General features: G+C 40.6%; 1 protein-coding gene across 35 annotated transcripts in view; it reads left to right on the forward strand.

Moving 5' to 3' along the window:
- strbp (spermatid perinuclear RNA binding protein) overlaps positions 1-22,195 on the forward strand; it is a 187,711-nt gene that overhangs the window by 45,275 nt on the left and 120,241 nt on the right. For 18 of the 35 annotated variants that reach the window (XR_013499347.1, XM_078226530.1, XM_078226525.1 and 15 more), the window contains exon 2: positions 16,744-16,828. The exons of the other annotated variants lie outside the window; for them this stretch is intronic. The gene's annotated coding sequence lies outside the window, so the exon portion shown is untranslated. The remainder of the gene's footprint in view (positions 1-16,743; positions 16,829-22,195) is intronic. 35 annotated transcript variants of the gene reach the window in all.

The raw sequence follows: 22,195 nt of genomic DNA on the forward strand, positions 1-22,195 counted from the left end.
CAGTTTTACTTTAAACTGTAGTACATTGCTATTATATAGTGTTATGATGCCTGACTCGTTAGGCCTATGGCACTGTATTAAATATCTTCATAAACATCTAATGTGTAAGCTGTAACTTGTCTGTACAGTAATTACTCCATCCCATCCGACAACAATTCTTGATTCAGAATGCCAATGCTAATTGTGCACTTTGAAAATCTGTGGTTTGTTTCACTTTGTGGTCATTGTTACATTCGTTTGCAGATCTATATTCCAAGAAAATCTTTTATTGTGATTGTGTAATGACAAATTTTGAAATATAGGTGTGAATTTTGTGCATTTCTCTAGCAGGAAAGTTGGAGTAATTGTTATCTAGCAAATACAAGCTGTGATTACTGAAATATAAAATGCTTTATTCCTAATAGTTCTACTGCCAGAGACAAATGTATGTATTTTATTAGACATTGCCAGGAGAATGAGCAAAGTATTTATGGAAGTTGCACAACAGCTGGCCTTTAGCAATATAACACATTTTTTAAAGTAAATTTGCAGTATGTTATTTATCCATTCAGTCATAAATTTAGATATATGCTGACATTTTAGCTACTGAGAGCTGAGCGTTCCCGCAGATATTTAGTTGCAGGTCCTGAGGCAGGGCATCTCACCAATCAATCTGCTGGCACAAAGAAAAAGGTGGAGACTGCCTAATGAAGGATGGCAGGTGGAACAGGGACATGGAAGGCCCAGTGAAAGGGCCTGCGATAGTCCCAATAAGAGGGGCCATCTCAGTCTTGCCGGGAAGATTCTGGCAGTAGTTTTTTCTCTTGCAACAAGTTTCTATCACTTTTGACGAGATGCATTGAAAATTCATGGAAATGCAACTTTGAGTTCTGATTCACCACTTATTTTGCATGACTTGAAACCTAAGTTTTTTTCTTATGTGTTAGGAAAACCTCTGACTTGATCTATTTTTCTAATTAAGTTATGAGTTCATAAGATATAGGAGTAGAATTAGACCATTCAGCCCATTGAGTCTGCTCCGCCATTCGATCATGGCTGATATGCTCCTCATCCCCATTTTCTGCCTTCTCCCCATAACCCTTCAATCCATAACCAATTAAAAATCTGTCTAACTCCTCAAATTTACTCACTGTCCCAGCATCCATCGCACTTTGGGGTAGCGAATTCCACAGATTCACAACCCTTTGGGAGAAGTAATTTCTCCTCAACTCTGTTTTAAATTTGCGACCCCTTATCCTAAGACTATGACCTCTCATCCCACCAGCGGAAATATCCATTCCACGTCTACTTTATTCATATCTTTTATCATCTTGCATATCTCAATTTGATTTCCCCTCATTCTTCCAAATTCCAGAGAGTATAGGCCTAAACTGTTCAATATCTGTTCATACACAAACCCCTCATCTCTGGAATCAATCTAATTACACTAATATGAAAGTGTGAGAAATTTGGAGGATATTTTTTGGAAAAGTAATAGGAATCAAATGTGTTTAAAAATTCCAAAATCTATTGATTTAATGAGCAGATGCAGTAGAGAAACTAAGAAGGCTGTGGAGTAGAAACAAATTTGTAATTCTGGATCACTTTGATTCAGGCTGGTTTCTTTCCCAGAAGTAAACTTGTGGTAATTTGTTCCTCAGCTTTAAGAAGGAAAAATAGTTTGTGGTGGGATTGTTGTTTTACTGGTTTGATTGGTTTAAGATATCAGTTATATTAGTTGGGAGATGACACATGAGTTATGTGAGGAGAAAAAACAATGTTGAAAAGGTTAATTCATAAACTCCCTTGTGCAGGTGAAAAATACAACTTTTAAGAGGAAAAAGGTGACTGGAGTCCAATGAAGTATCCTAAGAACTATAGAACAACACAGAATAACTGCAGATAGGTAAACATAGGGCAGCACGGTGGTGCAGTGGTTAGCACTGCTGCCTCACAGCGCCATGGACTTGGGTTCAATTCCCGGCTTGGGTCACTGTCTGTGCGGAGTCTGCACGTTCTTCCTGTGTCTGTGTGGGTTTCCTCTGGGTCATAGAATCATCATAGAATCCCTACATTGCAGAAGGAAGCCATTCAGCCCATCCAGTCTGCACCAACCACAATCCCACCCAGGCCCCATTCCCACAACACCACATATTTACCCCACAAATCCCCTGACACTAGGGTCAATTTAGCATGGCCAATCCACCTAACCTGCACATCTTTGGAGTGTAAGAGGAAACCGGAGCACCCGGAAGAAACCCACTCAGACTCGGGGAGAATGTGCAAACTCCACACAGACAGTGACCCGAGGCTGGAATTGAACCCAGGTCCATGGCGCGGTGAGGCAGCAGTGTTAACCACTGTGACACCGTGCCGCCCCAGGTTTCGTCCCACAGTCCAAAAGACGTGCTAGTTAGGTGCATTAGCCATGCTAAATTATCCCTCCGTGTACCCAAACAGGCACTGGAGTGTGGCGACGAGGGGATTTTCACAGTAACTTCATTGCAGTGTTAATGCAAACTTACTCGTGATACTAATAAATAAACTTTAACACAATGGAAAAAGGGAACATTGTGAATTGTTTTGAACTAACTGGCAGGGAAAGATTGAAATAAATCTCTTCATATACAGTTACGATCCAGTTAAGGACTGTTAATATTTAAAGAGAAATCTGAATACCTTGTTTTAATGAATAGATCAAAGCACAAGATTGATATTTTAAAACATAAACTTTAGTGTGTATATAAGTCTTTAACAAAACAAGTAGTATTTAATGTAATATGTGGTAATGCACTCACTTCCCCCAAGAATGATCTTACAAGACATATCAGTCTTTGTTATTTACAGAGAACATCCCTAAGCATAATGATGTAGCATGCTCTGGACTATCCTCCAACTGACCTTTGGATTAACTGCCATTCATTTACAATTTCTCTTTTGAACTGATGAAGTAAAGGGGTTTACAACTTTTCGGGGTTTACTGAATGCTTTTAAAATAAGAACAAAGAAAATTACAGCACAGCAACAGGCCCTTCGGCCCTCCAAGCCTGCACTGACTATGCTGCCTGACTGAAGAGGGACCATATCCCTCCATTCCCATCCTATTCGTGTATTTATCAAGATGTCCCTTAAAAGTCACTATCGTATCTGCTTCCACGACCTCCCCCGGCAGCGAGTTCCAGGCACCCATCACCCTCTGTGTAAAAAAAAAAAACTTGTCTTGAACATCTCCTTTAAACCTTGCCATTCCTGTGAGAACAAACCAAGTTTCTCCAACCCTACCTCATAGCTAATGCCCTCCATGCCAGGCAACATCCTGGTAAATCTTTTCAGTACCTTCTCCAAAGCCTCCACATCCTTCTGGTAGTGTGGCGACCAGAATTGAACACTATATTCCAAGTTCAGCTTAACTAAGGTTCTATAAAGCTGCAACATGACTTGTCAATTTTTAAACTCAGTGCCCCAGCCGATGAAGGCAAGCATGCCGTATGCCGTCTTGATTACCTTCTCCACCTGCGTTGCCACTTTCAGTGACCTGTGTATCTGTACACCCAGATCCCTCTGCCTATCTTAAGGGTTCTGCCATTTAGTGTATATTTCCTATTTGTATTTGACCGTCCAAAATGCATTACCTCATATTTGTCCGGATTAAACTCCATCTGCCATCTCTCCGCCCAAGTCCCCAGCCGATCTATATCCTGCTGTACCCTCTGGTCCTCATCGCTATCCGCACATTACCAACCTTTGTGTTGTCCGCAAACTTACTCATCAAACCAGTTACATTTTCCTCCAAATCATTTATATATATACACACACACATTACAAACAGCAAAGGTCCCAGTACTGATCCCTGAGGAATGCTACTTGTCACAGCCCTCCATTCAGAAGCACACCCACTGCTACCCTCTGTCCTCTATGACCGAGTAAGAAGTCTCACAACACCAGGTTAAAGTCCAACAGGTTTATTTGGTAGCACAAGCCACAAGCTTTCGGAGCACTGCCCCTTCATCAGGTGTCTGGGAGTTGTGTTCACAAACAGGGCATATATAGACACAAACTCAATGTACAAGATAATGGTTGGAATTGTGAGACTTCTTACTGTGCTTACCCCAGTCCAACGCCAGCATCTCCACATTATCTCTATGACCAAGCCAGTTCTGCATCCAGGTTGCCAGTTCACCTCTGATCCCATGCGACTTCACCGTCTGCACCAGTGTGCCATGAGGGACCTTGTCAAAGGTCTTACTGAAGTCCATGTGGACAACATCCACTGCCCTACCCTCATCAATAATTTCACTCCACCTCTCAAAACAAAACTCTCACCTGCCATTATTGCAAGGATTACAGATGTCACACCTCCAGTCCTTTAGCTAAGTAAGCCTACCTGCTGTTTTATTTGCCGTTCTAACTGTGTAAGTGTAATAGACTCTCAACGTGCTTTAATTGCATTTTTCCATATTCTCCAGTTAACTTTAATTCATAAAACTAAACATTTTGTATTAAAACACATGAACTAGATATTTGCAACAGTAGTTAAAAATGCCTCTGTCCAGTTTTTCAGAGCAGGAATCAAATAAATAAACAGAGTACTGAGTGCCAACTTAATGCCAAATTGCTGAAACTATATAGTGCTGCGCTCAGGCTGCATTGTATATATCGAGTTCAGCTGTGGCTACTCGAGAGAAACCAAAGCGAAGAAATAAAACAGGGAAGGGTCAAAAAGGCTGACTAATGAACAATGTTGAGAAAAACAGTAACTATTTATCCTTAAAGGAAGGCAGACGAGGAGAGACTTTATAGAGGTAGGTGGAAACCAGGACAAACTGGTAAAATTAAAGTTCAGACCTAAGGTTGGGAAATACTTTGTCATTTAGTTTGCGTTGAAATACTTTTGTTGTACAAAATATGATTGCCTTGGAGATAGGAGAGCAGAACTAAATACTTGGAATTGTTTGCAGCAATTAACTGCTGTGATGATTGGGACTGCAGATTCTTGGAATTAGCTTTGATTTAAATAAACGTATATTGACGAACTTGTCACTGAAACTTATAATGCACATGCAAAATCTGCATGTAAATAAACAGTTGCATTAACTGTTCATCGGTATTTGTGTTACCATGTCTGTTTTTATTAACTGAGAAATCTAATTTTCAGCAAAAACATTAGTGTTGGATCATTGTAACATCAGTTGATGCAATCGATTATTTTGAAATCATTTGGTATGTTTGCTTTTAACTGCACCCTTAAATACTCCAAATATTAACATTATGAATAACTTGACATCAAGTGAAATGGTAAGCTCAATATTTTGAATTTTGTTGTTGCATTTATCTACTTTATATATTGAAGCCTTAGAATGCTGACATTTTTCATTACTTCCAGTTGGAAGTTTGACTCTGTTCATATGCCCTAATTCAAACACTTCACACTATCAGGATGTCAAAGGTCCAGTGAAGAATACTGTTGTGCTGACTGAGCTTCAGAGAACTCGACAAGAGCATTACATTTTGGCAATAAACTTACAACAGTAATGATTCTGTTCCAAACAGTAGCACAATGTTTCAGATGGCTAGCAACAAATAACTGAGTTAGACTCAGCCAAGTGGACTTGGCACAGTATATCGTTTCCTGCAATAAATAGTTTGTTGTTATGGGTAAATGTAGAATTGGGGCAAAAATGTTCATACATGTATACACACTCTTTCAGGTGACCAGACCCCTCATGTTTCACTGGGATAGCCCAGATTTTTCACTAAGCATTCCAGTGTCCCGACAGTTTTTTTCCAAATTGCTCAAGTGCCCGTGTTTTAGGCTCAGCTGAGGCCTTCCCCTTTACCCTGCTCCTTGTGTTCCATTTATTACAGATGGTTCGCCTTTTAGTACCCTGATCAGCTAATCAAAGGTTTCTGACGGGCCAGTCCCATGGATTCCTTGGAGGGGGCCAGAGGGGAAGAGTGGGAGGCCAGCAGAATGAGCTGAGTCAATGTGAGTTCATAGTATAAAATTACTCAAAAGTTGGTACTAATTGGCAAACTTATTCAGAAACCAAAAGAATGGCTGTTTGAGAAATGAAAATGTTGCACTGGTGTAATAGCATGGGCGCCCTTCATAGGCTAGAATATATTGATGGATCGAAATTGAAGGCAACTTTTTCTTCTTTTAACCCCACTGCACCTAATCTTTGTCCTCTCCTTGGGGAGGCAGTAGCATAGTGGTATTGCCACTGGACTAGTACTCCAGAGACCCAAGGTAATTCTCTGGGGACCCATGTTCGAATCCCACCATGGCAGATGGTGTAATTTGAATACAATAAAAATCTGGAATTAAAAGTTTACTGACGACCATGAAACCATTGTTGATTGTTGTAAAAACCCATCTGGTTCACTAAGGTCCTTTAAGGAAGGAAATCGGCTGTCCTTACTTGGTTTGGCCTAAATGTGACTTCAGATCCACAGCAATGTGATTGACTCTTAAATGTCCTCGGGAATGGGCAATAAATGCTGGCCCAGCCAGTGATGCCCACGTCCCATGAACGAAGAAGAAAAAAAAGAAATAGCGGCCGCGATTCACCTGAATTGAGACTGTGCTCACGCCAGCATGAAACCTGGAGTTCACCTAAACCCCAGGACCCTTAAGGGACCTGCCCTCTGCAGCCTGGCAGCAGTTGAGGGGCATATGGCCACTGGACCTACCCCATCGAGCCCCCTCAGGGCCCAACGCAATCAGCCAGGATGTCAGTGCCAGCGGGCAGTGAAATGCTGGCATTGCCAAGGTGTGTGGCCTGAGGAGAGGCTAAGTGGGAGGTCTGATGGGGAAGGGAGGGGTGCTGTGTGGGGTTCTGGGAGAGAAGGTGGCTTGAGTGGAGCGTTGGATCGCAGAAACCCCATGCCTGAGTGGGCGTGGGGGGGTGCCTCTCATTGCTGAGGGGTTGGTGATGGTGCTTCCTTGAAACACGTTGAGATTTTGACCAACTAAAAGATTATATAAATGCAAACATTCGTTTCAATCTGGGACAGAAAGAAAATCTATTCAATGGAGTTTAAAACACAGGAGGGGACACAGTAACAATTTATGACAAATCTTTAATTTTTCTTCACCTAATAAAATGAGGATATGTCTTTAAAAAAGCAAAGTTATGGTACCAATCATGTGAGGTCCTAGGAAATTCCCATTGTAAATATTTTGGTTTAAGACAAATTCCATTTTTATTGTGCGATTCTTTGTATTTACCGTATCATGTGGATTTAAAGAGTTGTGGCAGCTGTCAGCATACTTGGCATTCACGTTCTGTACTGTTGCTCATTTAAGGGTTGAACATTCAATGATTGGTAGCCTCCTTTGTTCAGGTAATGGAATGGATTAATTGATGGCGACATGAATGCCATCCATAACCAATAGGATCCTGGAGAAGCCAGCTCATTGGTGTAACTGCTGTTGGTGGAATTTGCTAAAGTCAATGATGATGAACTGATGTCCAGTCAAATGCAAACATGGCCATCAAACTGACTTATGTTACTTAAGTTCTTCTGCTTCACCTTGAATGGTGATTTTTCCAGAGGTCAATGTGGGCATGCGGGAGGCTAGAATGGGCGATGCGTATTTATGGACTACTGGGTGAATTTATGGGAGGTTGTGGGGTAACTTATCCACAGGACCTCTTAAAAGTTAACCCATGACCACCTTGAAGCAGGGATTGATTCAACTTCGTGTTGACGACAGAAGGTTGAGTTTGTTATCCCCAGATTCTAAGCTACGCTTGAAGAGGAAGTCAGATGGCATCCATTGGTAAAACCATCAAGAGATGCTGAGGAAACTAGCAGGCAGGCTTGGTTGAGCTATGGCACGTTCAACCAAATTTGTCATTGAAAGTTTGCATGTTTTTCTGCTTGCGGCTCAGGGTGCAAATATGATCCCCACATCTTAGGTATGTTTGTTAGTTTAATATCCATTTTGAACTTAGTGAGAAAATAAACAAGGCTTTTAAATGAAGATTGGTCTTACCATTGTGCATTGCATAATACAATTAGAGTGGAATAGAGGATTCTGACTGGCGTCCTGTGTCAAATGAAGCCTTGGTTCAGATTATTTAGACTATTTTAAGAAAATTAGGTAGAGATGCCAATGAAACTGCTGTCTTCAATATTTTGGTATCTTAATAGGTTACTAACTCTGGCTGGAATACCCGAGACCACCACCTTTTTGCTGCCCCTCCCCCAGGCTCCTGCCATTGGTCGCCCATCATGACATTCCAGCTTCCCAAGACTTTCCGTGTGTTCCAGCTTTGACATTTGAAAATCTGATCACCTAACTATTTCTTTGCCCAAGAGCGAGTTGTTCTGAGAAGCCGCAGCTTTGCAGAGAAATTGCCCCATTTGCCTGTGCATGCGGACTCCTTGGTCACAATGGTTTGTGGAGAAGAAAACCGTAAAAAGGAAAATAAATAGTGTGGGAATTCTGGTAGATAGAGCATCAGTTTAAAAGAGTTCATTTCTGCACATTTTCTGGCTGGCTGATTATGCAAGCTAAGAGAAAGCTGTTTTATCCACTTGTATAGCAACTTCAATTCTAACATCCTAAATTTGGGGTGAGAGAGGCAGGTGGCATGGTTTGGCAGGGGTGGGGTGCCTGGGTGGCATGGCCTTTGAATTTAAACAAGAGTTATGAAGATCAGCCCCACTTTTCCCATTGCTTTTTTAATTGCATTTTGGGTTGCAGCCTTCAGCAGTTATTTAAAACACCACTGACTTAGTTGCTAATAAATCCTTACAACTGCCGTTGTCATTCTCAGTCATATTTTATGAAGAGATGTCTCAATTTGTATTTGCAAAAGTGTTGTGATTCTTGTTCTTGCACATACAATGGACAACAATGGAAGAACCCTCCCAAATGTGGTGGGTGGTGCACTTCTTTTGCATAATACACTCCACCTGTTTTATCAGGCCCTTGCATGTAACACCTACAGAATAGGTGTAACACAATCCAGTTTCTAAACCCAAGACGTTCTGCTTTAATTTGGGTCAAAATCCAGCAGTTTTGACAATTTTTAAAAAACTGCCTTTTAGCATTAAAATTGTACACATTAACACAACAGCAACTGTAAACTCCAGCCCTTTCCTGTGTAAGTTAGAAATGGAAATAAAAGCTCATTAAGGATAAAGTTTACTATTGACTGCCAATAGCCGGGTTAGCAAATCTGGTTAAAGCCCCTATTCACACAAACTCAAAGCTATTATGCCACTTGGTCAGCGACGCAGTCACTTGTGATCCTGGGCTTTTGGTGGATTGGTGGGTGCGTTGTCAGCCGTTGCCCCTGCTCCCGTTGGCACTGACTGAAATGGGCAGCTGCCATCTTCTGTTTGGTTGGCAACTCTGGGGTGGGATTTTCTCCCCGGAGTCCTTATTCTGGAAAAGCCCCGCTGCTGACCAGTTAAGTACTTGATGAGCACTTAATACTGTATGCCTTCCCCAGTGGAGGAAACACAGGGCTCTCGCTGGTTCTCCAGCCAGGAGCCGAGACCCTTGTCACCCGGATTAAATACTCTTAGTTTCAGTTGTATCCTTTGAATACCTGCTTCATTGTGAACAAGAGATTCTGCAACAACAATGTAAAGCACCAACATGCTGCTTACACAGGAAGTGATTTCAAAGTTTCTCAGTGTTTCCTTTTTAGCCATTGTCTTTTTTTAAATTAAATTTTCCGGATGCTTGTGACTGGGTCTTGCTTCAAAATCTCCTCTTCGCAATAATTTTTTAATAAAACTCTGTAATTTTTAAAAACATTTTTTCTCCTTTGACACTTCTGCACTGTATAGTAATATCTTTTCATCATTGGATTGCAAAAATCTGACTTATCTATTGCCCTGACCAGAAGCTGAGTCAGGGGCGGCACGGTAGCACAATGGTTAGCACTGCTGCTTCACAGCTCCAGGGACCTGGGTTCGATTCCCGGCTCGGGTCACTGTCTGTGTGGAGTTTGCACATTCTCCTCGTGTCTGCGTGGGTTTCCTCCAGGTGCTCTGGTTTCCTCCCACAGTCCAAAGATGTGCAGGTTAGGTTGATTGGCCATGCTAAAATTGCCCCTTAGTGTCCTGAGATGTGTAGGTTACAGGGATTAGCGGGTAGGATATGGGGGTAGGGTCTGGGTGGGATTGCGGTCGGTGCAGACGCGATGGGCCGAATGGCCTCTTTCTGCACTGTAGGGTTTCTATGATTCTATGATGAGTGGAGGTCCCAGGTTCAGTCCCTGGTCTATGTCAAGTTCACCGATCTTAATCAAGCCAGAGTAGATGAGCTATAATTAGCTACATGGCTTCTGGGCTTGGGTGGGCAAAAGGAGAGAGAGGATCAAGCATGAGTGGCCTGATTGTTGTGCAGTGATCCTTGCTGGAAATGTGTGAATATGAAAGTTGAGGTCATTATTGAGTTTTGCTGAGTTTCCTTTTACAGTTGAATTAGCAGCTACTGCTAAAGCTTTTGCTGAATCATGGTTATATTATCAGAATATGCCTGTGAAGTCAGAAATTGGGTAGAGGAACGAGGGAAAGAAAATTGACATGAAAAGAAAAGAGGTTTTCTCTTTCTAAGCACCAGAAGTTTAAATGGTTGTAACTCTGAGCAAACTAGAATCCTGTTCCATTGTGTTTAGAAAGAAAAATTGAACGCTTCTGCTAAATGTATTGTCTGAGCTACATTATATTGGGGGTAAGTCGCTCTTTTGTTTTGGTGACCCAAACTCTGTATTAATTGTGATATGGCCTGATTAGAATACTACAAACTTTGACATCTCTGAATTGAATGATGTCTATTTCATAGTATAGTTGATTACTCTACTTTGTTAATTAGAAACAGTACTTTAGTCACTTTGGTACCAAAGATAGCGTATTATTGCCATCCATAGGACATCTTGTAGCACAGTAGTAGCATCCTTACCTCTGGACCAGTAGTCCTGGGTGCAAGTCTAATGCCAAGACTTGTTGGCCACGGAAGGAGCATCCATAATGCATTCATTGAGCTGATAATCAATATGGGAATCCTTTCACAGTATTTCCCAATGGAAAGAAGTGCGTGTGTGCGTGCGTGTGTGCGTAGATACGCTAAAAATAATGTCATCCATTTTTTTCCAATATGGAATACTTAAATGCAGTCTGATCTTGTGATTGCATACTTTATTGGACCATTTATAACAGCATTGTTTGATAGAATTTTGGCGCATGCCAAACATTGGCATCATTGCTGATTGTCACCATATTCGCTAAATTAATAAAACAGATGCACAATCCTTTGAACTGGTTTTGAGGATTTAAACTGTCAGCACCCAGGACTGATGCACTCACTGCCAGAACCGGAGAATAGCTTAATCCAACTGTACTGTAAAGGAAGCCTTCATTGTACAGTCTTAAAAGGTAGTGACAATCTGTGTCCAGTTTCTGAAGGCATGTTCCAGCTTATTTTTGATTTCTTTCTGGTGTAAGCTGCCTCTATTTTATCAAAATGGATACATTAGGGTTCCAATTTTGGGGGAGATGGTGGCGTACTGTTAATGTCACTAGACTAGTAATGCAGATGCTCAGACATGCCCTGTGGGCCTGGTTTCAAATCCCACCGTGGCAGCTGGTGGAAGTGGGTAAGTTCAATTAATAAAAAAAGTCTGGAATTGAATGATAGCCTCACGAATGATTACTATGAAATTATCATCAATTGTCATGAAAATCTATCTGGTTCACTAATACCCTTTAGGGAAGGAAGTTTGCTATCCTTAACTGGTCTGGTCTATATGTAACTCCAGACTCTCAGCGATGTGTTTGACTCTTAACTGTCCTCTGAAATGGACGGCAAATCTCTCTGTTCAATGACAATTGGAGATGGGCAACAAATGCTGGCTTTGCCAGCAATGTTCACGCCCCATGAAAGAATTAAAAAAACTTAGGAGAGGGAAAATAATTGATAAATCTGTGTTTTGGCTTGTGTGTTCTGACAATGCTCATGCTTTGTAGCCTGACATTTCCCAACATTGTCCAGACATTTAATAGACCTTTGGCTCATGGCCAACTTCCCATAATCTCTCCTTGTATGTCTGGAGCACCCTATTCCTTTCATTCCCTCGTTTCAACAGATCTGTGAAGTGGAGGGCTGAACAAAATTAGACTTTGTTGCACCAACCCAGCTTGACAAAGTTGTACATATTAGCCTCATTGGCAGTCATACAGTGCTGTTTGTCAATCGGGCATCTTGATTGTTTTGCTAAACTACCAGCTAAACAAAACCTGATACTTCAGTTGGCATCCTCGGTATCACACGCGTCACGGTGGGGGGAGGCGGACTCTATTTAAACTGTCCTGATTTCCCCATATCCTCCCTGTCTGCGAACAGGTTTTTAAAAATCCTGATTGCCCCCTCTATAAACAGTGACTTTTTTTCTCCAACACTTAAATTTGGAAATGTTCCAATCCTCTATTAATCACTTGCATGGAAGGCTCAAGGTAAGATGAAAATAATATTTATTTTTACACGCACCCACAATCATGCCAAAGGGGTTTTGCAACATCTATCCCATTTTACACTCGCATAATAAATAGGGGATAAGGGAAAAGGAAGAGGGTTCAAGGCAGGACTACAATAAACATATCTTCTCAGGGTGAGATTCCCACGATTGGAGAAAGCTCGTTGAATGGTCTAGAGGCACAATTTCCGAGGTTCCAGTAGTTGGCAGGTTTGATGAAAGTCCTTTCTGTTGTCACCAGCTTGATAGTAGACAGCACACGCTGTTGCCTGGAGTTCTGTTCACATTGGAGGTTCAAAACATTAACTGCTCAAATTCAATTCCACTGGATGATACCTCCCCGTGTCTGCGTGAGTTTCCTCCGGGTGCTCCAGTTTCCTCCCACACTTCAAAGATGTGTGGGTTAGATGGATTGGCCATGCTGAATTGCCCCTTAGTGTCAGGGGGACTAGTTAGGGTAAATGCATGGGATTATGGGGATAGGGTCTGGGTGGGATTGTGGTCGGTGCAGACTTGATGGGCCGAATGGCCCCCTTCTGCACTGTAGGATTCTATGATGTCACAGTGCAGCTTGGGAGAGGTCATGTGACATACCTCCTCAATGTTCCCATGTCTGCAATCTTGAGGTGTTTAATTGGAGTCAGGGTTCCTTTGTTCTCAGAGACACTGGTTTCGAGTCAGTAAACAGGTTCTCAATTGTTGAGACCACACTGTCAGAATTGTTAATGCTTCAGCCATTAGCACCATAATGGGAGATTTACATCTGCAAAGGTTTTCCTTTGAAGTTAGCTGGAACAGATTCACTGTCTCCGTAGCTATTGTTATGTTGAAACTGCTGCAGGGCATCAGGTGACCAGCTAGAGACATGTTAGCTCAGCAATTTTCCACTTTTAACAACATAGAAAAAAATGACTTTATAAAGTAGTCCAGCTGATGAAATCTTTTTTATCTTTCACGTCTCGATCGTGACATTAGATTCCCCAAGAAAATTTTGAGAGCAATCAGACAGCTGTCCTTTTGAAGGCTATAGCTGTTCCAGCTTTCACAGTGCTTCACAAAGCGGTCCCGCAGTCCTAAACGTTGTAATTTGGAACAGGAACTGAGAAACTAACTTTACTCGTTTCACTGAGCAAGTGACCCTTAGGTTTTAGGTTCTGGAAATCAGAAACCCGACAACTCAACAATATTCTAATAAAAACAGAAAATAACTGGAAATTTCAGCAAGTCTGGTAGCATCTGTGGAGAGAGAAACAGTTAACATTCTGAGTCCGTATGATTTCTTCAGAAGAGTCATACGGACTTGAAACATTAATTCTATTTCTTTCGTCACAGAGCTGCCAGACCTCAACAGGTCCACAGCAGCCACCATCTCCCTGGCCCTGCACTCAACCCTGGAACACCTAGGTAACAAAGACAACTATGTCAGACTCCTATTTATTGACTACAGCCCTCAACACCATTATTCCTACAAAACTCATTTCCAGACTCCATGGCCTGGGCCTCGGCTCCTCCCTCTGTGACTGGATCCAGAATTTTCTAACCCATAGACCACAATCAGTAAAGTGACTCACCTGATGAAGGGGCAGCACTCCAAAAGCTCGTGCTACCAAATAAACTTTATGGACTTTAACCTGATGTTGTGAGACTTTTTACTGTGCATACTCCTTATACACCTATGACTGTGTGGCCAACTTCCCCATCAACTCTATTTTCAAGTTTGCTGATGACACAACCGTAGTGGGTCGGATCTCAAACAATGATGTGACACAGTACAGGAATGAGATAGAGAATCTGGTACGATGACAATAATCTCTCCCTCAAAGTCAACAAAACGAAGGAGATTGTCGTCAACTTTGGGAAGCATAGTGGAGAATGTGCCCCTGTCTACCTCAACGGGTTAGAAATGGTTGAGAGCTTCAAGTTTTTAGGTGTCCAGATCACCAACAACCTGTCCTGGTCCCCCCATGCTGACCCTATAGTTAAGAAAGCCCACCAACACTTCTACTTTCTCAGAAGACTAAGGAAATTTGGCATGTCATCTATGACTCTCACCCAAGTTTTACAGATGCACCATAGAAAGCATTCTTTCTGATTGTGTCACAGCTTGGTATGGTTCCTGCTCTGCCCAAGACCGCAAGAAACTACAAAAGGTCGTGAATGTAGCCCAATCCATCACGCATACCAGCCTCCCATCCATTGACTCTGTCTACACTTCCTACTGCCTTGGCAAAGCAGCCAGCATAATTAAGGACCCCACCATCCCGGACATTCTCTCTTCCACCTTCTTCCTTCGGGGAAAAGATACAAAAGTCTGAGGTCACGTACCAACCGACTCAAGAACAGCTTGTTCCCTGCTGCCATCAGACTTTTGAATGGACCTACCTCGCATTAAGTTGATCTTTCTCTCCACCCTAGCTATGACTGTAACATTACATTCTGCACTCTCTTGGTTCCTTCTCTATGAATGGTATGCTTTGTCTGTATAACGTGCAAGAAACAATACTTTTCACTATATACTAGTATCATAGAAACATAGAAACCCTACAGTGCAGAAAGAGGCCATTTGGCCCATCGAGTCTGCACCGACCACAATCCCACCCAGACCCTACCCCCATATCCCTACATATTTTACCCACAAATCCCTCTAACCTACGCATCTCAGGACACTAAGGGGCAATTTAGCATGGCCAATAAACCTAACCTGCACATTTTTGGACTGTGGGAGGAAACCGGAGCACCCGGAGGAAACCCACGCAGACACGGGGAGAACGTGCAAACAGTGACCCAAGCCGGGAATCGAACCCGGGTACCTGGCGCTGTGAGGCAGCAGTGCTAACCCACTGTGCCACCATTAATATATGTGACAATAATAAATCAAATCAAAACCTGCTGAGTTTTCTAGTATTTTTTGTTTTTAATTCAGAGTTCCAGCATTGCAATATTTTGTTTTTATATTCTAATAAACCTAGTCCTGCTCTGACCAGTATGTGATTCCTGTCCAATTGCAACATGATTGATTCTTCCTTGCTTAATTAGGGATGGACAACAAATAGCACTCGAGAGTAACACTCACACCCACCACAACTTTAATATAACTCGGCATTGTCTTTGACTAATTTGCTACAATTGACGAACGCATTGGACAATACAGATCTACAAGATGTACTTCAGCTGTTTGCCAAACTTCCTTTGACTGTAGCTTCCAAACCTGTGATCACCTGCAAGTCCCTCCTCCCCCAAAGTCACAACCATCCTGGCTTGGAAACATATCACCATTCCTTTACTATTGCTAGTTAAAATCCTAAACCTTAACAGCATTATAGGTGTACCTACATCACAGACTGTAGCCATTTAAGAAGGCAGCTCACCATCTCACCTTCTCAAAGGCAGTTAGGGATGGGCAATTGTGATGCCAACATCTCATGAACAGTTTTTTGAGAAGTGCCACAGCATCACTATTGCAATTAGAACCCCTATTCAGCAGTAGAGTGGCAGAATCCAGAATTGGTCCTTTACAATCATAGAAATTACTTGGGTGTTTTTGGGCAGTATTTGGAATAAAATATGAAATAAGGTCAGTATTCAAGTTTATCTTGGAGACCTCTTTTTTAAATTCGACAAGAGGCTTGATAAATTTTTGCCATAGCATCTTGGCTACTTCCAACTACAGAATTGCTTTTTGCATATTATACGTTTCCTTTGAAAATGCCTTGATGAATTTGATTTTTTAGCTACAATAGTGCCTCAGATTGACCCTCTGAACTCTTCTCCAGTCATTGGTTAGACTTCCAACTTCGAGTTACTTTTGTTTTCAGCCTATTGAATATGAAAGTATGTTGTTAAAATAGAACTCCATAGATGCTAACATTTTTATTCTAAAAGTCAGTCACTGAATTGGAGAGTAATGAAAGCTAATCAAACTTTATGGTGTTGGTGCACGATATAAATAAAGTGCACTATGTAGTCTCATTTACATTGACTGTACATTATTGCACTGACATTAGTCATTTCTCAAACTGAAATGCTATTGCATCGGTGCAAGTATTTGTAAACTTACGTTTTTCAGAGCATATTTTGAAATTGAGAAGTTTATTGTTTTGATGAGCTTTGCTGCATTGATGTTTCAATTTTGGTATCACCAAAGTCAAAAATGCAGTATAAAGCAGTTTGGTTTGCATCAGTATTGGAAATTCTTAATAACCAGACTGCCCATGATTGGTTGAAATATTGCATTGGTTTACACTATTCCAAATTTACTCCACAGTACATCAGGTAGAAGCATTGACCCATGATGACATGACATGATGTGGATACCTGTTGTCGTGAAGCTTGTTTGAAGTACACATAAGGTAATTGAGGATCTGTTTCTGAAGTGTATGTACTGAAGTATACTAAAAGTTATTGATGTGGTGTGATGTATACAAATACCGTTGAATAGACGCTCTGGGGCTGAACCAAATGAATAGAAATAAACAGAAGAAAATGGATGCAAATGTACACCGAACAGAGGTGAATGTTTCTTTCCAATGGAATGGCATTTACGGTCCTAAATACTGTACAGTAAATATTGAGAAGAGAATAGGTCCAGGAGATAACTATTCTCTCCAATATTTGCTCTTGTGCTATTAAACTGATATTCTCTTAATTCCATTGACATCTAACAGATTTGAAGTTTAAAATACTGTAACCCTTGCCTTACTGCTGAGGTCCATTTACCCAACTCTCCAGCACTATTCTCCATCTGACTCGACCCAGTTTTGCAGCAATTTGTTCCCCACCCAAACTGATGTGATTCAAAAAAAGTGAAATGTTGTCAGGATGATGCCTGATCACTTTCAGAATTCACTAATGATTCTATCAATGCTTCTATTATTCCAGATTTGACTCTGCAATTTGTCTTCATTTCTAGAGCCAAAATAACGAGACATCCAAGGGGTATATTTGTAATTTATGTATAAATCAGCCAAAGATTTAATGGGGGAATGTTTTTACCAAACATTGCCCTAGTTTTGTGCTGGCTGATCTGTAATGATATTAATAACCTTTTATTTGGTTTAATCAGTAATGTTAAATTAATGTCTTTAATTTATGAAAAATAGACTTTAATTTTCCCCATCAGATTTATTTTGATAAACATCTAACTAAGTATGTTGATTCTACTTGTTCCTCAGGCAACTACCCCAAACAAGTTTAAAAATAACATTACATACCTCCAAAGGCATTACTCAGTTTGGGACAAGCGTGTTGATCCTCTTTCCTCAATCTTGTGGTTAAAATGTGACAGTGATTAACCCAGCTATGAAACAGTTTATCTCATGACTGACTGGAAGTAAAAATATTAAACACTTTATCGGTACTGAAACATACAACACCAACACAGAATGTTCATAATGCTAACTTTACAGAACATATTTTCCTTATCAAAGCATCTAAGTCGATTATTTACATTCAGACTTTATTTTTGCTTTATCTCCCTCTGTTTGTTGAAGATGCAAGAGCTTTTCTTAATTTCTTCTTCCTCGCCAAAGATGTTGCTTTCTCCTCTGTTGCCTACACGATTGTAAACAAAATTGCCTTTCCCCGTTACTGTGGATTTGTAGCTCTTAATGAATCTATCAATTTAGCACCACAGAGATGTTTTTCACGTGGTTTAGTCTCCTATGGGCAGCATTTGAACATATGTAGTTATTCAGCAAATACAGGTCTGATTTACTAATTTTAGTCATTATGTCAGAGGTCAACATTAAAACTTATCATAAATATCCCCACTCTGGCCAGAGTTAAAGCATTGGTCAATCTCAACAACAAGAAAAACTACATTCCAAACAATATGAGAGGTCATACAACACCAGGTTATAGTCCAACAGGTTTATTTGAAATCACAAGCTTTTGAAACGCTGCTCCTTCATCAGGTGAAGTCAAGTGAATTTGCAGTGCCACACCTAAATCTCAAAGTAATCAGGCAGAGCCAACATAGTTTTAAGAAAGGGTTATCATGTTGATTAATTTATTGGAGTTCTTTTGAAGAAGTAGCAAAGTGCGTGGATAAAGCTGAACCTGTGGATGTGCTGTACTTCGATTTCAAGAAGGCATTTAACCAGCTGTTACATCAAAGGTTACTATGGTGTAGGGAGGTAACATATTGGTTAGCCAACAGGAAGCAGAGAGTAAGCATCAGGGGGTCTTTTTTGGGTTGGCAAGATGTGATGAAATGAGTGCATTTTAAATTTATATCAATGACATGGATGAAGGGACTGAATATATGGTTGCTAAACTTACTGATGACTCAAAGATAGCTGGGAAAGTAAGTTGTGAAGTGGACATAAAGGGCAGGATTTTCTGGCTGCGTGCGCCCCAAGACCGGAACATCCTGCCTGAAGTCAACAGATCTTTGCATGTTCCTGTCCCACCCACTACAATTCCCATGGTGGGCGGGATGGGAAAGTTCCATCCAAGGAGTCTGCATAGGGTTAAGTAAATGGGCAAAAATTTGGCAGAGTATAATTAGGGAAAATATGAAATTGTTGACAGGAAGAATTGAAAAACAGTATTATTTAAATGGAGAAATATTGCAGAACTCTGAGGTGTAGAGGGATCTGGGTGTCTTGGTACATGAATCACAAAAAGCTAGTATGCAGGTACAACAAGCGTAGGGAAGGCAAATTGAATGTTATTATTTATTGCAAGGGAAAAGTAGAAATGCTTTGCTACAGTTGCACAGCACATTGAGACCACATCTCAAGTACTATGTACAGTTTTGGTCTCCTTATTCAAGAAAGGATATAAATACAGTCGGAGCCATTTGCGAAGGTTCATTCGATTGAGATCTGGAATGGGGTGTTTATCTTGTGAGGAAAGATTGGGCAGACTGGGCCTGGATCCATTGGAGTTCAGAAGATTGAGAGATGATCTTATTGAAACAAAGAAGATCCTGAGGGGGCTTAGCAGGGTGGATGGAGGTTAAAAGATGTTTACCCTTGTGGGAGAAACTAGATCTAGGGGACATATTAAGATAAGATGGGGATGAGAAGTTTTTATCTGAGGATAGTTAGTATTAGGAACTCTCTTTCCACAGAGCGGCGGAGACAAAATATTGAATATCTTAAAGACAAAATAAATTTGTGGCTGGGAGTATCTGAAAGAGGAACCGATGTTTTTTCTCAATTACTTAAAATAACTGAGTGCCTAAAATAACCAAGATTAATAATTACACCTTCCCAATGTGAGCCACAATATTGTGGTGATGTGCTTAGTGGGCTTTTGAGCATAGTCTAAGAGAAGGAGGAGGGAGAGATTTAAGTAAATAACCACTGGGATGGAAGCATGAAGGCCAATTTCTTGTTTGTTTTCTAATATCTGGATATTGCATCGCGGAACACCAAGGTGAAAATATTTTAATACAATGGTCGCTCAAAAAGATGTGGTGCAAGTCAATGTATGGTAAGATTTTATGACAAGATTGATACACAGCCATTATGTTGAGCTTTTATATTAAAAGGTATTTAATTGGTGCTTGATCATTGGATTTCTTAAAATGGAACTGCAGCCTTTTTAATTTTGTGATAGGAAGGGAAAATAAAAAATGTCATCATGTGCTCAGCAGATTGGCTTCCTGTTGGAAATACTGAATCTTAATATTGTGCATGTGGCTTAAATCTGAAGAACTCAGCTTGGATTTTTACACATTCCCGCAGCACAAAATGCCACTATTAATTAGCAGAGACTAGCACTGCTGGGTTGACTTCATTCATTTGCTGTGGCAGCATAAATGAGTTGATCTGCCCCTGCAGCCACTGGGGGTCACATTCCTAATCTGAGACAGTGAAATTGTTTATGGGCCATGAAGTTTAAATTATTGATCAGGATTTTTTTTTAATAAAGCAGTTTCATCAGGACTTAACATTTAATATAATTAAGGAATTCTGTAACTTGTGTTGCATTTCAGAATTCTCTTCTGTGGCGTTGTAGTTCTAATTTGGGTAACATACCCAATGTTTGCTGCAAAAATGATAAAATAGTGCCAGCCATTATTACTTTGCAATTTGTGGCACTGAAGAGATGTACCATGAGAGTCAGTGTTCCGAAAATTAATGGATGATTTGCATTGCTCTGCTGTTAGCCTCAAAAAACTGAACAAAGTTGTAACTTTGCCATGTGTCTCGCAGTCCGTACAAACTATTTGCTGCGTTTGTGACATTAATTTCAATGAGTCATTTCTATTGCCTTTTAAAGTTGGTAGTTCATGTCATTTGGACCCTGTAATGATATGATTTGTGGTCCTGACGCAAAATTCAACTTTGGAGATCTGGAGCGGGAACAGATTAAGCTGCTGAATACTAGTGAATTGTTTTTAGAACAATGTAAAGATATTTTAATAAGTGCAGCATCAATAAAATATGATTTTACACCATGGTTAAGGATTGCAGTTTTCACAAAGTATTGAACTCCAAACAGTAGTTAAAAATCCTGGGATCACGACTGCGATTTGCTCACTTCCCTGCCTGCTGCCTTACTGGTTGCCCCCCTCCTGACCCTTCACTGTCGTCTTCTCACTTGCTGCCCTGGGTTGGCGAATTAAGTGGCTAATTCGTGGGCTGTGAACATAGTGACAAAAGGGGTGGCCAGTTGGGCGGCAATTAGGATTTGATTTAATTTATTATTGTCACATGTATTAACATACAGTGAAAAGTATTGTTTCTTATGCGCTATACAGACAAAGCATACCGTTCATAGAGAAGGAAACGAGAGAGTGCAAAATGTAGTGTTACAGTCATAGCTAGGGTGTAGAGAGTTTAAAAGAGTTAGAATGAAGTTTTAGAAGCATAGAATGAGAGTAAAAGAGAGAATTAGAAGGTATGCGAGGCACAGCTTGCAAGAGGTCGCCTCGCTCCGGCGCCATCTTGGAATGAAGTGGCCATGTGGGTGGCCTGTTGGGCTGCAAGCAGGACAGCGAGTGGTGTGAGCAATTGGGTAGCGAGTGTTCTACAGGCATACAATGATGACGCCAATGGCACTGACTTCCTAGTGACAGGAGATAGTGAGTGAACTTGACCCCAACCTTTTGAACATAATAGACTCCAAGCTGCATTAGTTGAATTTATCCTCATTTTTCCAGTTAAACTTTGATATTCCCAGAATTGAAACTAGCATGTAAAATACTAGCATGAACCATGAGTTCGATATTCATCACCAATGTGATGCGTTTTCATTTACCATTTAGAATATAATGACTAACAATGTTATATATCTTAAAACCATCCGAATTAGTCGTCCACCCATTGCCCATTGAAATTCAGATGCCCATCAGTATTCTGCTGAAGTTCATGTGCAGTTTAAGATGAAAAGTATTACTTTGAGATTTTCTGGAAGTTTTGTTCTTTGTAGTCCAAAGGTCCATCTGCTAATTAAGATCTCTAATCGTTATATACAGATGAATTTTCAAGTTCTTTCTTAAACAGGCCGTTCTCCATGTCCGTAGCATTGTCATTTAAAAAATCTACAAAGGATGTCTCTGTTAAGTTCATAGTTAAATTGTCTCCAATTTCTTTAGCTATAATAGTATTTTCAGTCTTAAATTAATTTCCCAGACAATATTAAAAAAAAATTTTGTTGAGATAATCAGTTCAAAATTTCTTCTCTTTATGTCAACAGCTCATTGCTCTTTTGTTCAAAATCTTCCTTAGCAGTTTTAAGAATATTGTTCAGATGCTTTTTGT

The sequence above is a fragment of the Mustelus asterias genome, chromosome 13 (assembly GCF_964213995.1).
Source record: "Mustelus asterias chromosome 13, sMusAst1.hap1.1, whole genome shotgun sequence".
NCBI classification, from domain to species: Eukaryota; Metazoa; Chordata; class Chondrichthyes; order Carcharhiniformes; family Triakidae; genus Mustelus; species Mustelus asterias.